The sequence below is a fragment of the Poecilia mexicana genome, unplaced genomic scaffold (genome assembly GCF_051168715.1).
Source record: "Poecilia mexicana isolate PSO_F unplaced genomic scaffold, ASM5116871v1 scaffold_9, whole genome shotgun sequence".
NCBI classification, from domain to species: domain Eukaryota; kingdom Metazoa; phylum Chordata; class Actinopteri; order Cyprinodontiformes; family Poeciliidae; genus Poecilia; species Poecilia mexicana.
The window spans coordinates 18,881,644-18,899,875 of NW_028263378.1; positions in this window are offsets into that span (position 1 = coordinate 18,881,644).

Here is an 18,232-nt window from a genome sequence, read left to right on the forward strand (position 1 = left end):
GGCAGGGTAAATTCTCTCCTTACAGGTGAATTGGTGACCTTCTGCAGCGCACGCCTGCCAAAAATGAAGCCAAAGAGCCAGCAAATCAGACAAATAAGCTTTCAGCTTATTAAATTTTTAAATGGACTGAAAGTGTGCTTGTGCATAACGTCGTGTAGCATTTGGTTTTAATTTTGCTGCCACACCAAAGTGTAGATTTCTAAGTCCTCCCGTCCGTCCCCTCCTCCCTCGACACGTTTACATTTTGGATGCCCAATTCATTTCAGAAAAGGAAAACAAATTAACTGATAGGTTTTATTTGTAGAAGTAAAAGCAATTTAGATTTTAAAAGATCATGCGCATACACGTTTTAAAAGATTTGTGTTTCATTTGCTGTAGCCACAATGTTTTTTTTATTATATATATATATATATATATATATATATATATATATATATATATATATATACACATTTTGCAAAATCAACCAGGAGGAAATATCTGGGGGGGGGTTTCTGTCTTTCTCTGACACTGTGTGGCTTCTCTAATTGACAATGCAAAAATCGGGTGTTGAAGTGCTCCTGCTACAATCACCAGGCCCCCTCCTCCTCACCTCTTTTGTTTTCTAATTGCTGCCATCCCTTTTCGTTACATAGAGCACATTCTTGTAAGTGCATCAGGCCCTGCTGGAGAGCACAGAAGGCTTCCCGTGGACTTTCTGTGGACTTCAACAAAAAGCCCTGTCAGGTAGATCAGCCATTAGGCGCCAGTCTACATTGTCTCTGACAAATTTGACGTTTAAAGTACACGCATAATTCGACAGAGCTTTCTGTGTCGCACAAATTGCCAGCGTTTTTATCCCTGGAAATGTCACAGACGTTGGGCTGAACTTATGTCTTTTCTTTTTCTTTTTTTTTCTTTTTAACAGAAAACATGTTGGAAAATGCTGTTTTGGACCTCTGCTTGGTTAAATTTAAAAAAATGAGTGACAGTTGAAAATCAGCAATGGTAGAAATGCAATTTCTTGACAATAATAACAATAATGAGTATTGTTAATAATAATATCTTTAATGTAAATTCTGTGTCCAATTTTACACATTGTTTCGAAAGTAATTCAGACGGAAATAAACAGATGCAGAGATGAAGGTTTTTTTTCTAAACCAGTACGGATTGTCCGTCTTTGGTGAGATCTGCCGATTGTGTGTTACCATGATTGTTTTTTTGTTTTTTTTTTAAAGACAAAGACACCAAAAATAAGAAATGTGCCCTCGATAGATGTAGTTCTGAATCTAACGGAAAATGAAGGAATTATGAGTTTATTCTTATTTGTTGCATTGAAGCATTTCTCCCAAGCTTTTATCAGGTTTGTTAATTGCAGCAAAGTGTATTAAAGCATATAGTGTTAGTTGCTGCACTTATGGGCTGGATAATGATGAAACTTTTTAGTTTTAATGCATTTAATGAATAGTGAAAAAAAGAGAGAGAGATTTTTCAATGGTTGGCCTATCTGTGTTGATCAAGATGACCTTGTTCGCTTTAGATCTCTGGTTGACTGATGGATGCGTCATCACAAATCAACTGAAGTATGGATACATCCCAAAGCCCTCTTGATTTCTTTGTCTAGTGGAAACACTGAAGCAAAGTAGATTAATGTAATCATCAATCCGCATAAATGTTTACGTTTCATATTTTTTCCTGCTCTCATATGTCTGCATATTTGTACTGAATTATGGTCATATCTTTTAAATTGCATTTCTTAAAATGTTAGTGCAATAGAACACTAAATACACACACACACACACACACACACACACACACACACACACACACACACACACACACGCAGTTCTTCAAATGTATGAAGGGATTTGCTCGCTCTTTTCACTAGATGGAGTAAGAGCATCACTTCACAGCCTTTGAAGCAGCGTAAACGCTCCCTCCTTCACACCTATTTGTTAATGAACCTCTAGAAATCTATAGTCTAAACTCGTATCATCTTTACAGATTTTGCCGAAGAAGAAATTTGATTTCGTTTTTCTGGTTGACGTCCCTATACAGTAGACAGAAAAAAAAACAAAAAAACACAAAAACTAACATATGGAAATGTCAGTTCATTTTTTTTCCCCCACAGAGTGCGGATTATGGGTGATTCGCTGAATATTCTCTGCAGCCTGAACAGACCCATCACCCGCTCTGTGTGCTTGTTGTGTTTGCTTTTAACAAAATCACATCCTGCTGTACAATATTTTTGATTCTATTTTAGTTCCTATATCTTTCTCTCATATTCCCAGACTCTCAAAATTGCATTTCTCTGCAAATCATCAACTTTTTCCTCCCTCCCCCCTGGCTTTCCTCCATTTCTCCTCCCACCTCCCCGCTTCACGCTTTCGTTTTAAAGTAGCGTATCATTAGCTCAATGTTGTGTTATGGCCCGCTGTTGTTCGGCTCTGCCCAGCTCCTCGGCGTGCCTGAATTGGCATGGGAAAGAGACCGGGGGAGACTCTGTGGAGATGACAAGTAGCTCCTTGATTAACCCGTACAGGCCGCCTGAACCGGCCCACACTTTGCCCGTGTTCTTTATTCATTTCCCTGCTCCCCTTTTCTCTCAGAAAGAGACCCAATAAGGCCCAGCAGGTGAATGTAAAGAAACGCGAGAGGACTCCCCTCTGATCAGGCTTTTCAGGGCCCGGACAAAGGGCCGTCCCACCTCTTGTACTGCTGTATTAAGACCCTGATTAAAGCTCTTCCTGTTAGGGATTGATTGGGGATGCAAAGCTAAAACCAACAAAACCCGCTGCTGCTGGGGGCCCTGATAATGACTGGGGGCCCCACCTACAAAGCACAGGCTTCAAATGATTAGTGGGTTTTGTTTTCTTAGTAGGTGTGTGTGTGCTTGTGGGTGTGTGTATGTGTTTGGAGGGAGAGATGAGGGAGGGGCAAGTTGTCTAATCATAACAGGAGGTCTTCAGACAGATAGTGCTAATTAATCAGTAGCCTCAGGAAAAAAAAAAAAAGGTTTTTCCTCTTTTTTTTCTTCTTTCTTCCTCTAAACATCTGCATCTTTATTAAGAGTGACAGTGTGCGAGTCTGCAGACGAGAGTTGCCGATGCTTGTTTGTTTCTTCTGTTCGTAACTTGATTAGTTGACGTTCAAGAACCGCACTCTGATTTGAAATACAGTGGGTGAAATAAATATTGAACACATCAACAGTTTTAACAATAAATGTATTTCTAATGGAGTTGCTGACACGACGTTCACACCAGATGTTGCTAACAACCCAAGTAACCCACTTGCGAAAGGAATTCAAATACAAATTAGTCGGTAATTATTCATGAGGAATTACTGGGAGTAAGTGTTGAGACACTTGAGATGCATTTAATTCTGACAGAGGGTCTGTTTTGGTAAAGACAGCTTCAAGACGGTACCTGCATACAGAAACTGGCGGCATACATTGTTCATTGTTTCCACATAAACTGTCCTTAAATTCTGGAGGGTCTGAGGCCCTCTGCTACGATCATCTGTTCTTTCTACTGATTTTAGATTACCCTCATGTTGTGATGATTCCCATTCTAGAAGCTTTATGTTATTTCTCTGTTTTCTTGGCTATGTATTTTGGATTGTTTGTCTTAAGGATCCTGTAAAGAATATCTTGGTAAAATTCTCAAATGATAAAGTTTGTATAAAGTCTCAAATGATCATATGCTGACAAATAGCCTCTACCCCTTGAACTTTACTGTTGATGTTTTTCTTCTCCAAACAATTATGGTCTCATCTTTAAAATTAGGAATAAGATCCCTAATTTTTTGGTTTTCCACAAGGTGTCCAGAAAATTTTTGATAGACTTCAAAATGCTTTTTTTTTTTTTTTTCCAACAGCAGAGACTTGTGGAGTCACCGTTCATTAAAGCTGTGGCGGTTGAGTCAGTTACTTCATGCTCTCATGGAAAAACTAATTTTTGGTCTTTCTTTGTAAGTAGTCTGTGACTTCAATTTTCTTGATTGTTCTTTTGACTCCTTACAGTTGCACCTGGACGTCACTAGTTTATGGTCAAATTATCTTCTGTCTGCTCCTGGTTTTAGAAATACATCGGAAACTATTATCACTTGCATGTTTTGCAACAAAAATGTTGCAGAGATGTTGAATTAACTTATCGATTTTATCTACCATGAAGTACTTCTTGTGCAGAAGTATGGTCATGAAACATTTTTTATAGGCCACTTTTCAGGACTAAACCAGCTCACATTAACTTGGACTGATACAGAGGAAGATTGCTTTCTAAATGCAGACAGATTTCCGCATGTTTCTATGTCATTTAGCACATCTATTTTTGCACGTGTTTATTCGTTATTCCCTGTGTCATTCTTCATTACTGAGCATGTGTCATGGACTAATTTGTGTTTATTTCTCTCTATGTGGGAATTACTCGGGTTGCTTTTGACGCCAGGTCTTGTCACTAGACTCATTAGAAATATATTTACGGAGAAGAATATTGACCGGTTCAATTCTTATTTTTTCAACTGAATATATAAACCATCACATGATTTTGTAATCATTCAATTATTATTATTATTACTATTTTTTATTTAGGATTTGTATGTGTGACAGAATGGAGCTGTGCAATATATCACATTGCAATCTTCTCTGTAATATGAGTGTATATAATGTCACAATTGTAAAGCGCTGCTTGGGTGGCATGTTTGATAGGCTATCAAATTCCATGTGCCATGCATTTCAATTCTTCCCACAAATAGTAGACTCGTCTAGTTGGATGGACTTTTGCTGGATCCAGATCTGAAATGGTACAGCTCAGAGGAAGTGGTGGGAAATGGAAAATTAAGATCAATAAACAAAATGCAAGTTCATCATTGCAATATTCAGTGTATAGTTCAATGAAATGATTTATATGTCTACTTTATGTTTACTTTAAAAACTTGATTCCATAAAATATAACTTTTTTTGTGGTTATATATATATATATATATATATATATATATATATATATATATATATATATAATTTTTTTTTTTTTTTAATAGGCTTGATCCTGGCTGTGTATTTTTGATTCCTAACGATTATTAACACTACATTTAGTAACAGGCTTTTCTTGCTTGTTAATCCTGTTATAACATCAGAAAGACACGTGACGAGGCGGGAAACAATTTAAGCAGAAGACAAAATGCAAGGGTCTGTACGTAAGGAGAGGTAGAGAAAGGTTCTTCAAGAATCCATAAATATTGCATTTCTTTGTCTGATGGATGTTTGACACATTGTCATGTTTCCTCAACAAATTCCACTGTCATGCCGCTCCTTTCGTCAGTCATCTTCCAAACGGCGGATCCTGACAATTATCCCAGAGAAACTCCTGATCAAAACCTCCGTATTCTCTCTGCTGCTCAGCTCAATAATTTTTTTTTTTTTTTTGAGGGGGGGCCTTTTTTGCATCACTCTTTTCTACTTCTACTCAATCTTAATGTGATAGCCAAATTGTTTGTTGCACCACTCCAAGTTCAAATGCTAAAGAAATTACATTTGCAAAGTGTTTGTGTGATGTATATTTCAAACAATTTGCAGTGGCTGTTTGTTGATGCGTAGAGTATGCAGGGTGTTTGTCAGAGACTCTTCTTGTTGCACTGCAGAAAAGTAGAAAACTCATGGTTCCATCAGATCCAGGTATGTTTTTTAAATCAGTGTTATGTTGGTACATTAATTACTATATGCTATACATGCATCTTATTTTACATTTTACTTTCTCTTTTCTTGAGGTACAAATAAATGAAAAAAAAAAAAAACTTCCGACCTTAATTTGCTCAATGCATATTTTACAATTCTGATGATGTGTTAAATTTCATAGAAAAAAAAATCTCCTAAAAGTTGAAGCTATAAGTACAAATATAAAACCTTTGGTGTATCAGGAGAGCAAAAAATAAAGGCAGACAGGTGGAGGAAGGCGCTGAAGAGGCCCTCAGGCAGCAGTGAGGGTCCTGGGTAGATTGGCTCTGGGGCTCCACAACCATCCTCACATCCCACACATTTTTACCAGAGTAGGGTTAGTGCACCTCAAGCTTGCCTATACATTAATATATAAGCACATGCATTCTCATACACACACACACACCCCCCCACACACACACACACACACATACACATACATACAAACCTAGAAATCTGCCTACACCCACTGTTAGCCTTGTACCCTTTTTAACTTCTCCATGCACCTCTTCCTCCTACTCTTCTGCTATTAGCCTCACACACTCGGAGCGTCTGAATCCACCTCGGAGCGTATACATATATGAATCAGAGTGACGTGCAACTCGGTTACTCTCAAGAACATAATTGCTCTATAGTGTGCAATAAATTACCACTCCAGACGAAGAAAAAAAATGTCAGAGGAAACGGTACAGGAAAATGGCATTAGTGAGGTCTGAGAACAATTTCTAGGATGTAAAGTCATAAGAGATTTTCAAGAAATCATATCAATACAGATGCCCTCAATATTGCAAAAAAAAAAAAAAACAACAACAAAAAAACATGGTGGAGTATGCTTTTAGAGTAGTTATGTGTTGTTTCTATCCTTGCAAAATAAACAGATTTTTTTTTTTTATCAAACTCAACATTAATTTGATCAAGAATCACTAAAAATGGAACCAGGTCTTAGTTTTGAAGCATTTAATGAAATGGAAGAAAAATAAATACATTTACCAGGCATTTATTTTTTCAGAGCCAATCAGGGAAAACCTGTATGATTCCGACCTCTGGCCAATTTATTGTTGCATCTCTAATTAAACATAATGTAAAACATCACGTCTCATCTGCTGCTGTTTTATCACCGCCCTGTTTTTGTTCTAGAAAGGACGTACGTCCTGCAAGCATTTCTTTCATGCAAATTCAGTTTCCAGGATGAAGTTTTTATATAAAGGAAACACCCGTGTTGTTAGAATGTATTTATTTTTGCAGGAAAAATAAGTATAAGTTGTAAGTATCTGTCTATACTCTGCAACAACCACAAAGACTGGCAGTTCTGACACAACCCCTGTCTTTCACTCCGACCCCCACCTCTGTCCTCGCCCCCGCCAACCCACCCTGAACAAAACGTATCCCTCTGCAGCGCAGACGGTGGCACGCTGCCACATCCTTGACCCTCAGTGACAGCAGCGGGTCACAGAGGCTGAGTACAGACTGTGTGTACCATCAAACACACGTGTCACTGTGAAGGACTGCCAGATTGTCAGTAACTCTTCTCAACCCTCCCTAAAAAGTCTCATGGTCCGACTATCAACTCCCTGCTTATCTGCCACACTCGCACACACGCGCACACAAATCTACAATCAGAGCAGCTCTGTATCCCAGTCTTTTTGACCCTAGTGGATGTGGATCAGTGCAGGAGCACTGACAACTCAGTCTCTGGCATGCCAACACGTCGAGTGACAATGAAGTGATGCTTTGAATCAAAAGTATGTTTGATGCTAAAGAGTGGCTAACCCGATTTGACTGCCTAACGTGATTTGAGTGAGTTCAGACAGTGATACGGGGCTACAGTGCGTGGAGGGAGATGGATCCCTGCCAGCACAATCTGCCTATTCAGTCAGTAATGGAAGCATATGCACCAGAATGAACCTCAAGGTTCAGCATGGAGCTCATCTCAAATGTTAACCATTGGCCTTACATTCATTCTATTCAAGGCTTTATCTCTATGGCTATCCAATGCCCTCTGCTAAATGCTCTTGAACATAACATGCATTTAATGAGGTGGTCAGAGACAAGCACTATAATTCTCCAATGTGAATTTTATCTCATTCAGTACTTATTCAGTTATAATTCTTATCCAGAGTTTCAATCCTATATATATATATATATATATATATATATATATATATATATATATATATATATATATATATAGCATATTGCAGCATTACCAACCAAAATAAATAAAAGGCGTAAAAGCATGATGTGATATGATGTATCTTAATGAGACCTAAGTCTTTGAATTTTGAAGACCTCCTTGTCATTACCCTAATTTTTAGCTACATTTTCTCTATCAGATTCAACTGAGGATTCTTGCTGGACTACTCCCAAAATATAATTATTGCATTCAGTCAGTAAAAAAAAAAAAAAAAGTTAGTAAAATTAAAACATTACTTTATAGCTAATTAAGCAAGGGGTATGAATAATTTTGGGCTTAATTGTAAATCCTTAATTGTAAATATAAATATATATATATATATATATATATATATATATATATATATATATATATATATATATATATATATATATATATATATATATATATATATCTGCAAGAGCTCACCAACATGATTAGATTTTTTAAATCTAATCATGTAGAAGAAGTAATGTCTTTGGCAGACTTTCAACATGGATCACATGGACCAACTAATCTAATTTCGTTCTAATTAAAGACGCTGTCAGAGTTTTCAACTGCAGGTAACATATTATCTCCCTATAACCTTTAACCAGCGCGTTGTGTTTAGCCAGGATGTACGCCCTATTGAGAATGCCTTGGCTGTGCTGTGACTAATTCTGTTATGAGAAAAGCATTTGATAAGTGAAGCTGTGCTTTCAAGGTGTTGTCAAGGGTGAGAGAGTGTCAGAATTGGTGCAGAAGTGTTGATTGGCCTGATGTGGGTTAACATGAACTAAGAAAATTACTTGACTATCAGGATGCTCTTTAAGATCTATGTTGATGAATTTCCTGCAGAGTATGTGTTTTCCTCTCCAAAATTTGACCTGCAGTATCACTGTTTGTGTCTTGGGTTTTTTTATGCGAGATGTAGTGGTTTCAACAGCCAAAGATGTGAAAGACCATCAATCATCGGCTCTCAAGACAGGCAATCTCCTTGAAATCCAGTAACAACAAGCAACACATAACGAGTGTCAGAATAAGGAGTACAAGACCTGTCTGGAAATGTCGGATTTCTTCTACGTCTTCAACTTCAACTCTTATTTCTCAACAAGAGCTGCACTTTAAAGCAAGTGTACAAACAATAAACTAAAGATGCACATTAAAGATCGTTGACAGTGTAAGTCTCGCATCCTCACAATCCCACCAAATGTTGGTTCTTCAGTTAGTTCCACCAATACATTTGTGATGTCCAGGCGTGACGCCTCAATCACGAGGACCAAAACCCCCCTGGTCCTCTAATCCTGTCCAGCCACAAAGATGTAGATTCTCTGCTCCCATCTCTGACCCCTGGGTTCTTCAACCCCTCGCAGTATGTAGGATAGGATTAGTAAAGCTGGGATCCAACACCCCTGCTGCTTCACTGTGGAGCTCACCTCTTTACCCTATGGCCAGGTGGAGCTCTCAGAGGGGTGGATACCCGAGACTGATTCACCATGTGCTCCAAATGAGGAGCTTTGATGGGTGCCAGGTAAGACAAGTCACTCTAGGTCATCTGACCCCTGTGAGCTGACACAAAAAGATTCAGAGGATCACCTGCCACTTTCCAGATCAAATGAGGACTTAAGTAGGGGGCTCTTCCTTTGTCAGATCTCTCTAGATGACCAATCAACAAGAGCAGAAACTACTGTACACCCTCCCCCTAGCCGTGGCCTCCTGTAAACCCAAGACCCTGTTGACTGCTGCACCGCTGTTCTCCAGTCCAGGTCCCCTCACAGTAGCCATCAAGCTCTTAATTCCTACTCTCAGCCCATCTCTAAGTACTTTGTGCATAATGGACCTATAATCAACCTCTGTCAAATGGACCTTTTTCTCCCAGCACGTCGGCACTCATGTCGAGCTTGCATGTCGAGTTGCAATGAGATGGTAATTAGACATCATATCTACAGGCCTAATCTGTGTGTTCACATTCAGGTGCTTACAATCCTCTCCATAGCTGAGCAGCTTACTAATTTGGAGGCAGACTTGTGAGAGGGTCATTAAAATGAGTAAAATTTTTCTTATGGGGTGTAAAGATGTGAAAATTCTTGATGGGACCTGCTTTAATGCAACATTAGAGACTGACTGATTGGCTCTGTGTGGTTTGTTCTGTGACTCTAGGGCTAGTGGTTGGATTCAGTTCCTCCTAGCAAATAACCTCATCAAACTGCACTGTATGACAGGGTAAGTGAGAGGTGTGGCAATTCAGGTGCCCAACACAATGCTCCCTGTCACTCAGCTTCATTCCTGGGGGTGAGGGGGAGCAAGGGAGGGTGCAGCAGAGGCAGCCACAGGCCCTTGGGTCTGTGCGATTGGCCTTAATCCGCTAGCTAATAAGTTCAGAGAGGAGCCATATGCTGCAGTGCAATGTGTGGGGAGGGGAGTGTTGCCTCATGTTACTTACACCAGGCCAGAGCTTTCTTAGGTACCGCCCTCCCACGGTCTGTTCCTTTGTACTGGGGGATCAGCCCTCTCCACGCTGTGAATGGTCCGAATTGATTAAACCCCACCGTATAATTGTCAGCAAATCCTAGCGAATCATTTCCCATCCATTTGAAAAGTACAATGTGCATTTCTCTTTTTCTTCACAACTCCTTTCTTCTCCACCATCCCCACCTCTCAATGTCCTTCCCCCTCCTGTTTTTTTTTGTTTTTTTCCTCTCTTTTTGCAAGGTCTCAAGTTTGTCCCTGCATGCCATTCTTGGTCCCCTGCATGACAGAGGCTGGAGGAGGAAAAGGGATAAGAGGACGCAGGGGGCAAGGAGCCATAGGGTATGCTTGGGTGGAATGTTGGCCAAAGATGAAAGTGGTAAAAAGGGGAGACGTGTTTTCATCTGTGGCCCAGGCCAGGGAGTGGGGTGCTTATCTGAGCTCTTACCTGCCTGAGCGCAGTCGGGGCTGGGCCTGATCCAAGAAACAGATCGACACCAGGCAGTTAAGATTTGTGGGAGGCAGATCAGTTGGAATAAATGTGGCTGTATTAAACATTATGGTTTAGTGGTGTTGTCTAGACAACCCTTATAATAACAAAGACAATGGTAGGAAATTGCTATAAAGCAAATCGGGGAATATGCTTTACATAGCTGTGAAGACGAAAGGTTAGTATGTTTACGAAAAATATATGTGTATTTTTAAAATGAGATGAGCCAAGTCAGACGTTAGTGAATCATTTCTAGTCCCCATTTTTCTTTTTTTTTTTTGTAAAGTTTTGACCTGACAATACTAATTTTAGGAAACATAAAAAAGACGTAAAGCCAAAAATGATTTACATCCACTTTAATGTCAACCAAATGATGACAACTTAATGTCCTCCTTTCAGTCTTGTTGCTGTCCGATTTTTGTGTTGCTGCTTTTCACTGAGTGATCTGCCAAAAAAAACAGTTTCCTTTGAAGTACCTTCTTACAGTTTTGCGCTTCCTCTGACTTTATTTCAAAGCAGCACTGAAATAATGAACACTGACTCTAATTTCCACTGAAAAACACAGCCAAAGACAGACAAAACTGATTGGCAGCATGACGTTACTTTAGTATGGTACGTTCACTGATCAGAACTAAGACAATAATTTCGATTTGACTGAAAATTACTTGATTTGTCAAAGCATTGCCATATCTTGTCAAGTAATTTTTTTTCCTTATCAATGTGCTTATGGCATTTTCAACCAGAAAAAAAAACTTTTAAACATGCCTTTGTTTTTATTCTGATTGTAAAAAAAAAAAAAAAAAACTGATGCAATTGATTGACGTTGAAAATGAGAATTATTGCCACCTACTGGCACAGCCTGAATATTTTCACATTTTTGCTGGAATTTCTCTCAGCTAGATGAAAGAATTGTTTTATAAAGAAAAAAAAATCTATTAAAAAAATACCCAGATTAATTAGATGAAAAGTTTCAACTTTTGGGAACACATGAGCTGAAATTGAATATTTTAGCCATAAAAAATGATGAGAGGGTCGGTAGAATCTGCAAGCAAAGTATATTTTTGCTGGTTTCCTGTGCATTAAAAATGTGGCTGAATTCAAATTAGTCAGAAATCTTTTATTAGTTATGTGATATAGTTCATTATTCAGAATATTGCTTCATCAAGATGACAAATCCATTAGTCTCTTTTTGGATAAATAAACTCCAGCAGCATCTGAACCATTGATCAGAGACCAATCACCCCATCTGATGCGTGTTCTTCTTCCATCCACATGTTCAACAGCTTTATATTGATCTGAGAGTTCCCTAGACACTGATTCAAGCCTGAATGACCTCAGCCATTTAACCCCTTGACCTCCAATACGGACTGAATGCACGTCCCAGTCTGGGAATTCAGTTTGTTTCAACTGGCTTTTGGTTTTACATCGATAAATCTTGGGAGTGTTGGACTTGACACTTGTGTTCTGAGACATCCAATAAAATTTTTTGCACGCAAGATAAAAATGCATCTACCGCACCAGATCAAAGCATGCTGCTATAGATCCCTCTGTGACGCTCTTTACGTCGCTAAACCTGCAAGCAATCCCTGTCGTGACATTGATCTTTAACTTTGTTGCTTGGCTTTCATTACAAGCTGAAGGGCGCTGTTTGTGAGAATGATTTTCATGTAAAGCGCTCATAAACGATCATTGGACATGCAAGCAGATTTACGATCACGAGGGCTGCAAGGAGACATGGGGGACAGCTCGGCGTCTCATGTATGCTTGTATACAGTAGGTTTTGCAGGTTTACAGTTTACACCCAGCTGTTGTGGCAGCGATGGTCTTAATGATGAAGCGAATTCGGCTGGAATTGCAGGTACCAATCTGTCATAAAGTTCAGATACTTTCGATTCGATGAGGAAACCTAAATGAAGTGGTGCTGTTTTTAACAAAAACCTCTTTACGCATGTGAAATTGATGCATAAATTATGTATGCTCATCTTTTATGTATAAATATGATAATCCTGTATAATTTTCTTTACTGACTTGATGCTACGACAGACTATTTTTGAGTCAAACAACTGATGGATCACAACACTTACGAGATACAAATGTCGTGTGGAGCCGAGGACAATGATGACAACAATAGCAGTGCTGGTCATTTTTGACCATTTTTGTATTTTTGTAGATTTAGTTGTTTCATACTTGACTTCTTTGTGTATAAAATGAAACCATCTGCCAAGGGACACTTTATACAAACCTTTACATAAATTCATCTCAACTTTAAGGACTTTTCACACCCACTTTAATAACTAATAATTTAAATATTACACGGTATTGTACATATAGCCTGTTGTTTTAAAAAATAAACATTCATAATAATATGGAAGCAAATACAAATGGAAATCTGAACCACAATAAATGGAATTAAGGTGTAATATAAAGGTGTAATATTAGATTTTATTTGATGTGAGATCTGAGGATTTATTCCCATAATTTAATAACAAAACCCCTAAATACATATGCAATAGTTTGACGACTTAGGTATGCATTTTTTTTGCAGGAAAAAAAAAATCAATGTAGGAGCGGACACAATAAAAATGCATAGATTATTTTCTACTTTGAATATATCTTCTGTTATTGAAAACTAACATCTTTTTAAACTAAAAGATGGCGTATGTTGCAATATAGTAAGAAAATGTTATTAACATAGCACCTTTCTTAGACTGCAGTCACAAAGCACTTCACAGTACAAATAGTAAAAAAAACAGGAATTATATATGAAGTGTATAACTATACAATGAACTGAATGTAGCCTCATTCTTTCTTTGCCCCAAGACCTAATTTAATAATAATAATAATAAAAATAAAAATAATAATAATAATAATAATAATAATAATAAAAATTAATTAAGCTAAGGATATTTGGTAGCCTTTTTTTCTTTGAGATGCTGCTTTCCCCCACTATTTTATTTTAATGCATACCTGAAAAAAATATTTATGTATGCCACTTGTTTTAGGTTAGGTCAGCATCTCAGTCCATCCAATCCATAACCATCAATCTGTCACTTGTTGAGCGCTAGTTAATAATGATCTCCACTAACTAGCGGGGGGAGTCCATCAGCTAGAGTCTCCTGGGAATGAGGTCAGGCTGTTTGGTTTGTGAACTCTGGCCCCTGGTGACCACAATGGTCTGACCTTTTTCATGGGCTCTAATACCAACGAGGGGTCATCAACAGGACCTTGTCAACAGTCTTTAGGAAGTAGATTAGGAAGTGGTAAATAGGGTGACCAGACGCTTTACTACCCATTACTAAGATTATGTGACTCATGTACAAACAAATCAATATGATAAATAATTTATTCAGGTGCTGCTCATCACTTGAGGCGACTGAAGAATAATTTCTTGCAGAACTTTACAATAAATTTGACCATATTATTTACAAAGAGATAAAATAACAATATTAATGTAACAGAATGGACTGACCCAAGACACCGCTCAGATTTTAATCCAAAACCACTGAAAGCTTGTGACTCTGTGGTTAACTCAATGACAATGAGTCATCCAGTTCTCCTTGTTAGCCCACATTCTACAACAAATTGCTCCCTTAACACAACACGGCCACCAGGCCCGTGTCCAACCCCTCCCTGCTTACGGCGCAGAATGGCCCGTGGTATCGTCATTTGACCTGCTTGTCCCATATGGAGAGGGTGTTGGACAGATTGAGAAGTCAGAAGGTCGGAGGTTAAATGACCAGGACTGTTTACAAGGCAGCTGAGACCTCAAACAGAAGTCCTTCGAGTACGTTAGGTGCTGAACTTTATAAGGGCGCTCTTCAGGACTTTAACATTGATTGAAAAGATACTATTTAAGAAAATCCGACTAAATAATTTGAAGTTCTGTTGAACCAAGCTATTAAACTCTTTTTAACGTACAAAAACAGAGAAAGGAAATAAGCAGCTGTAGTTTCTTTTCTTTTTTTTTGCTAACCTTAGTGAAGAAGTCGCCACCAGTTCAAACCTCCAGTTCACACCTCAACTTCTTTGGTATTTTCTCACATGGGTTATGAATCTGATTAACACAGGGTATGCTTTTCTTTGGAAAGCCCGTGTTTACATAAAGAGGCCCAGTGGGACCAGCCCTCAAGGTCAGGGGGTCGAACTCTGCTTGTCAGAGAGCCTTGTGACATTTCTTTCCCACGTCTCCCGGCAGCCATTGTCCGCAGCGAGGAGCCCCTGTTAACGTTTGGCCCCAGGAGGTAGAGTGGTGTGAGAGGGAGGCCTGGGGGCATTGGACCCTCGGTGGGTCCTTGGGAAACGGGCGTAACCAGGCGGGGCTGAGGCGAGCGGTGACAGCATGGGGTCATTTTCCGGCTTGCTGCCCCTCTAAAGGGCTTTGCAGCACAGTATTGGCCCCTAGAGAAGTGCTGGTGTGGAAGATGGTACAAAAGGCTTTGTTTGTGTGTGTGAGTGTGCGTGTATTTGTGTGTGTATGTGTGAGAGAAAGAGAGAGAGACAGACAGAGGAAGAAAGATGTTTCAGTGACTGCACACTTCCACAGGTTAGTGTTAGTCTAAAAAAAGAGGGATTTTACATGTTGACAATACTTTCCACTTTCTGATTTTATTTGTATGTTTTTATGCTAAGAGACACGATATGTAAAATATATATTTCTAAAAATGAAATAAAATGAAGCAACAAAATATACTACTAATAATAACGATTCCACTAATTGCAGAATGTAGAAGAAGTAAATTAATTACTTGATAGATCTGGTGTTCTGTACAGCTCATGACCAAACTAGACAAGGATTCGACAAAAATCTAAGAAAGGCTCCGTTGCTAATATTCCATGTATTTCAGCAGATTTTTGCTAATTTGTGTTTAAACAGCAGTACGGTTTCACAGCTTTAACACAAATCCCTCCCTTTCCTTCACTTCATTTCTCCGCACCGAGCAGACGTGCATTTACGTCTGCCTCTTATTGACATGGGCTGTCATTTCAAGCCAACACACTCATCTATTGAATAATAACTTCATATCCTCAAAATGAATAAATAAAACATATCATGCTGCCATTATCACCCCTTTTCTCTGTCTTCATGCAAGGAAAAAAAAAACTGTGCCACACCCATTCCTGCCTATAATAAGGTCATCCTTTTTACTGTAATCCTGCTTGTGTCTTTTTGGGTCTCCGATGGCTTCTCAGAAGTCTAGTTTTCCAGCGGCATGGGCATGTAGAGTAATCTGCAACAAGCGCTTTATTGATCTGAGAGTACTGTGAGGTTGTTTAGCTTTAAGAAACGATGGGAACGAAAGGTCCTCCAACCCCAACGCTGACAAATACAACACAAAACATCCCACATACAATGCCTTCCATATATATAATTGATACGCCCAGTCCGTGTCTATTCAACGCCGTAGGTACGCACCGTGACACAGAAAAAAATACACACTTCGATCATTTTACCACACACTTCATGATGTAACACACATAATTTGCTCAGCAGATAAGCCAGGCTGCCACAGTTGTTTTTGAGCGTGTTGAAAAATTTCACATCAGTGTTGTGGCACATGTGCACCACTGCTAGAAAAATGATTCAACTGCAACTTAAACATCCTAGTAATGACACATTAGTATCATTATTCGTGCCGAGCTAAGATTCTGCTCTGATATATATTCACTCACCTTGAAATTCTGGATTTTTTAAACTATAAGTGACCAACTTCTTAAATATTTTTGGCTAATACTTATATGAACACTTGAGACCACTCACTGCCATAGGAAATAAATAACTAAAACTAAAAGAAATAATGGCATCAAGTGAAAAGACACCCTGTCCTGATACAGCAGTACACTGTAAAGTCCACACACTTCATCCCAATGCACATGCACTATTCAGAGGCAGACTGCATCAAAAAACAACACATGTATTTCAGAGCTATAATAAGACTGTATGCACCACAAACGCTCACATTTACACCTAAGTAAAATGTTTTAGAATTTTTTATGACCCAGGGAAACAGAAGGTCACGGATTACGAATAGATGCCTTGATCAGCTTAAAAACGTGAAATGCAAATTTCAAAATTGCTTTTGTTATTAGCATTTTTTTTTGTATTAGTTAATAATAGTGACTATTAGTGGTTATTTAGAGTTCTGTCCTCAGTAGTTGAGAGGCTTATGTTGCCAGTGATGCTTCATTTGTAGGCAGGAACTTTTAAAATATTTCATTCTGAGATTGCAATTGCAAACTTGGTTTTAGAAATGTCACATCTTTAATAAGGGTGCCAATAAGTGTGAAAGGAAGCATTTGTTTGCACTACTTGTGGAGAATCAACACTAGAAGCAGGACTGCATCATGAAGAGCAGATAAAAAAGTGAGGTTATTTTCTCTTCTATAGATTTTGGATTGCTCTTTTATGTTTTCAAGATAATCTCAATAAAATAAAATCACTGAGATGAAATACTTGGACCTTAAACATGTTACCACTTGAAGAGGTTATATTTTCCTATTCAGTAACACTGTGTATGTAGTTTGTGCTTTTCTTTAAAAAGCAGCTGCAAGTCTACACTTACGGAAAGTGATTTGCTCAAGGTTGATGGGGAATAAAAAATGGCAGATACTTTAACTTTTACACATGAAGGAAAAAGAAAATAAAATGGAATGTTTGTTTCCTTCCAATAGACCATGCAAGCTCCTGGCTGCTATACACACAAGTTTCAATAAAACATCCATTCAGCCCATCGTAAGTTTACCTAGGCTGAACATATTACCAGTAGCATATCAGCTGCAAAACTGGCCAGATGGAATCTTTCCACTCTTCCAAATTGCAGACGAAACACTGCAATCTGCTGGCTGATTGCAGCTATTTTCTTGCCTCTCTCTTTAGCAGAATTGTTTCCTGGCCCCTCACGAATTGAGTTTATCAGGTGTTGAACAATGGAATGGGGACTGTTTATCGGGTGTTAAACAACAGAATAGAATATTGCGGAAAAGGTCGCAGCTTTCTGCAGAACTCGGGAAGCAAACTTTGTTTCAATTTCATTGCGGGGAGCAGGGCACAAAACCTTTGGATGTAAGAAACGAAAAACCGAGCTGGGTGCTTAAGATGAACCGCAGTATTTCCACACACCTACAATCGACTAGCCCCGCTGCGTGGGTGGATGCCATTTTGTTTTTCAAATGTATTTATTCATGCATCTGACATTTTGAGCAACCTCTGTGTGCTTGTGGAGTTACAAACCAAGCTAATTTCCCATCATGCTCCATATGTTTAAAGCTCCATCACATTCCATAGGCTCTTACATCTGTGGAATATTCACTCGCTGTCTTTCTCGCTTCGACTCCCGCACTTCCAAACCCTGAACCTGAACTTGGGAGGGCAGGCGTAGATTTATATGCATGCCCCTCCTTTGATGACAGGGTAAATATTCACACCGACAGCCAAG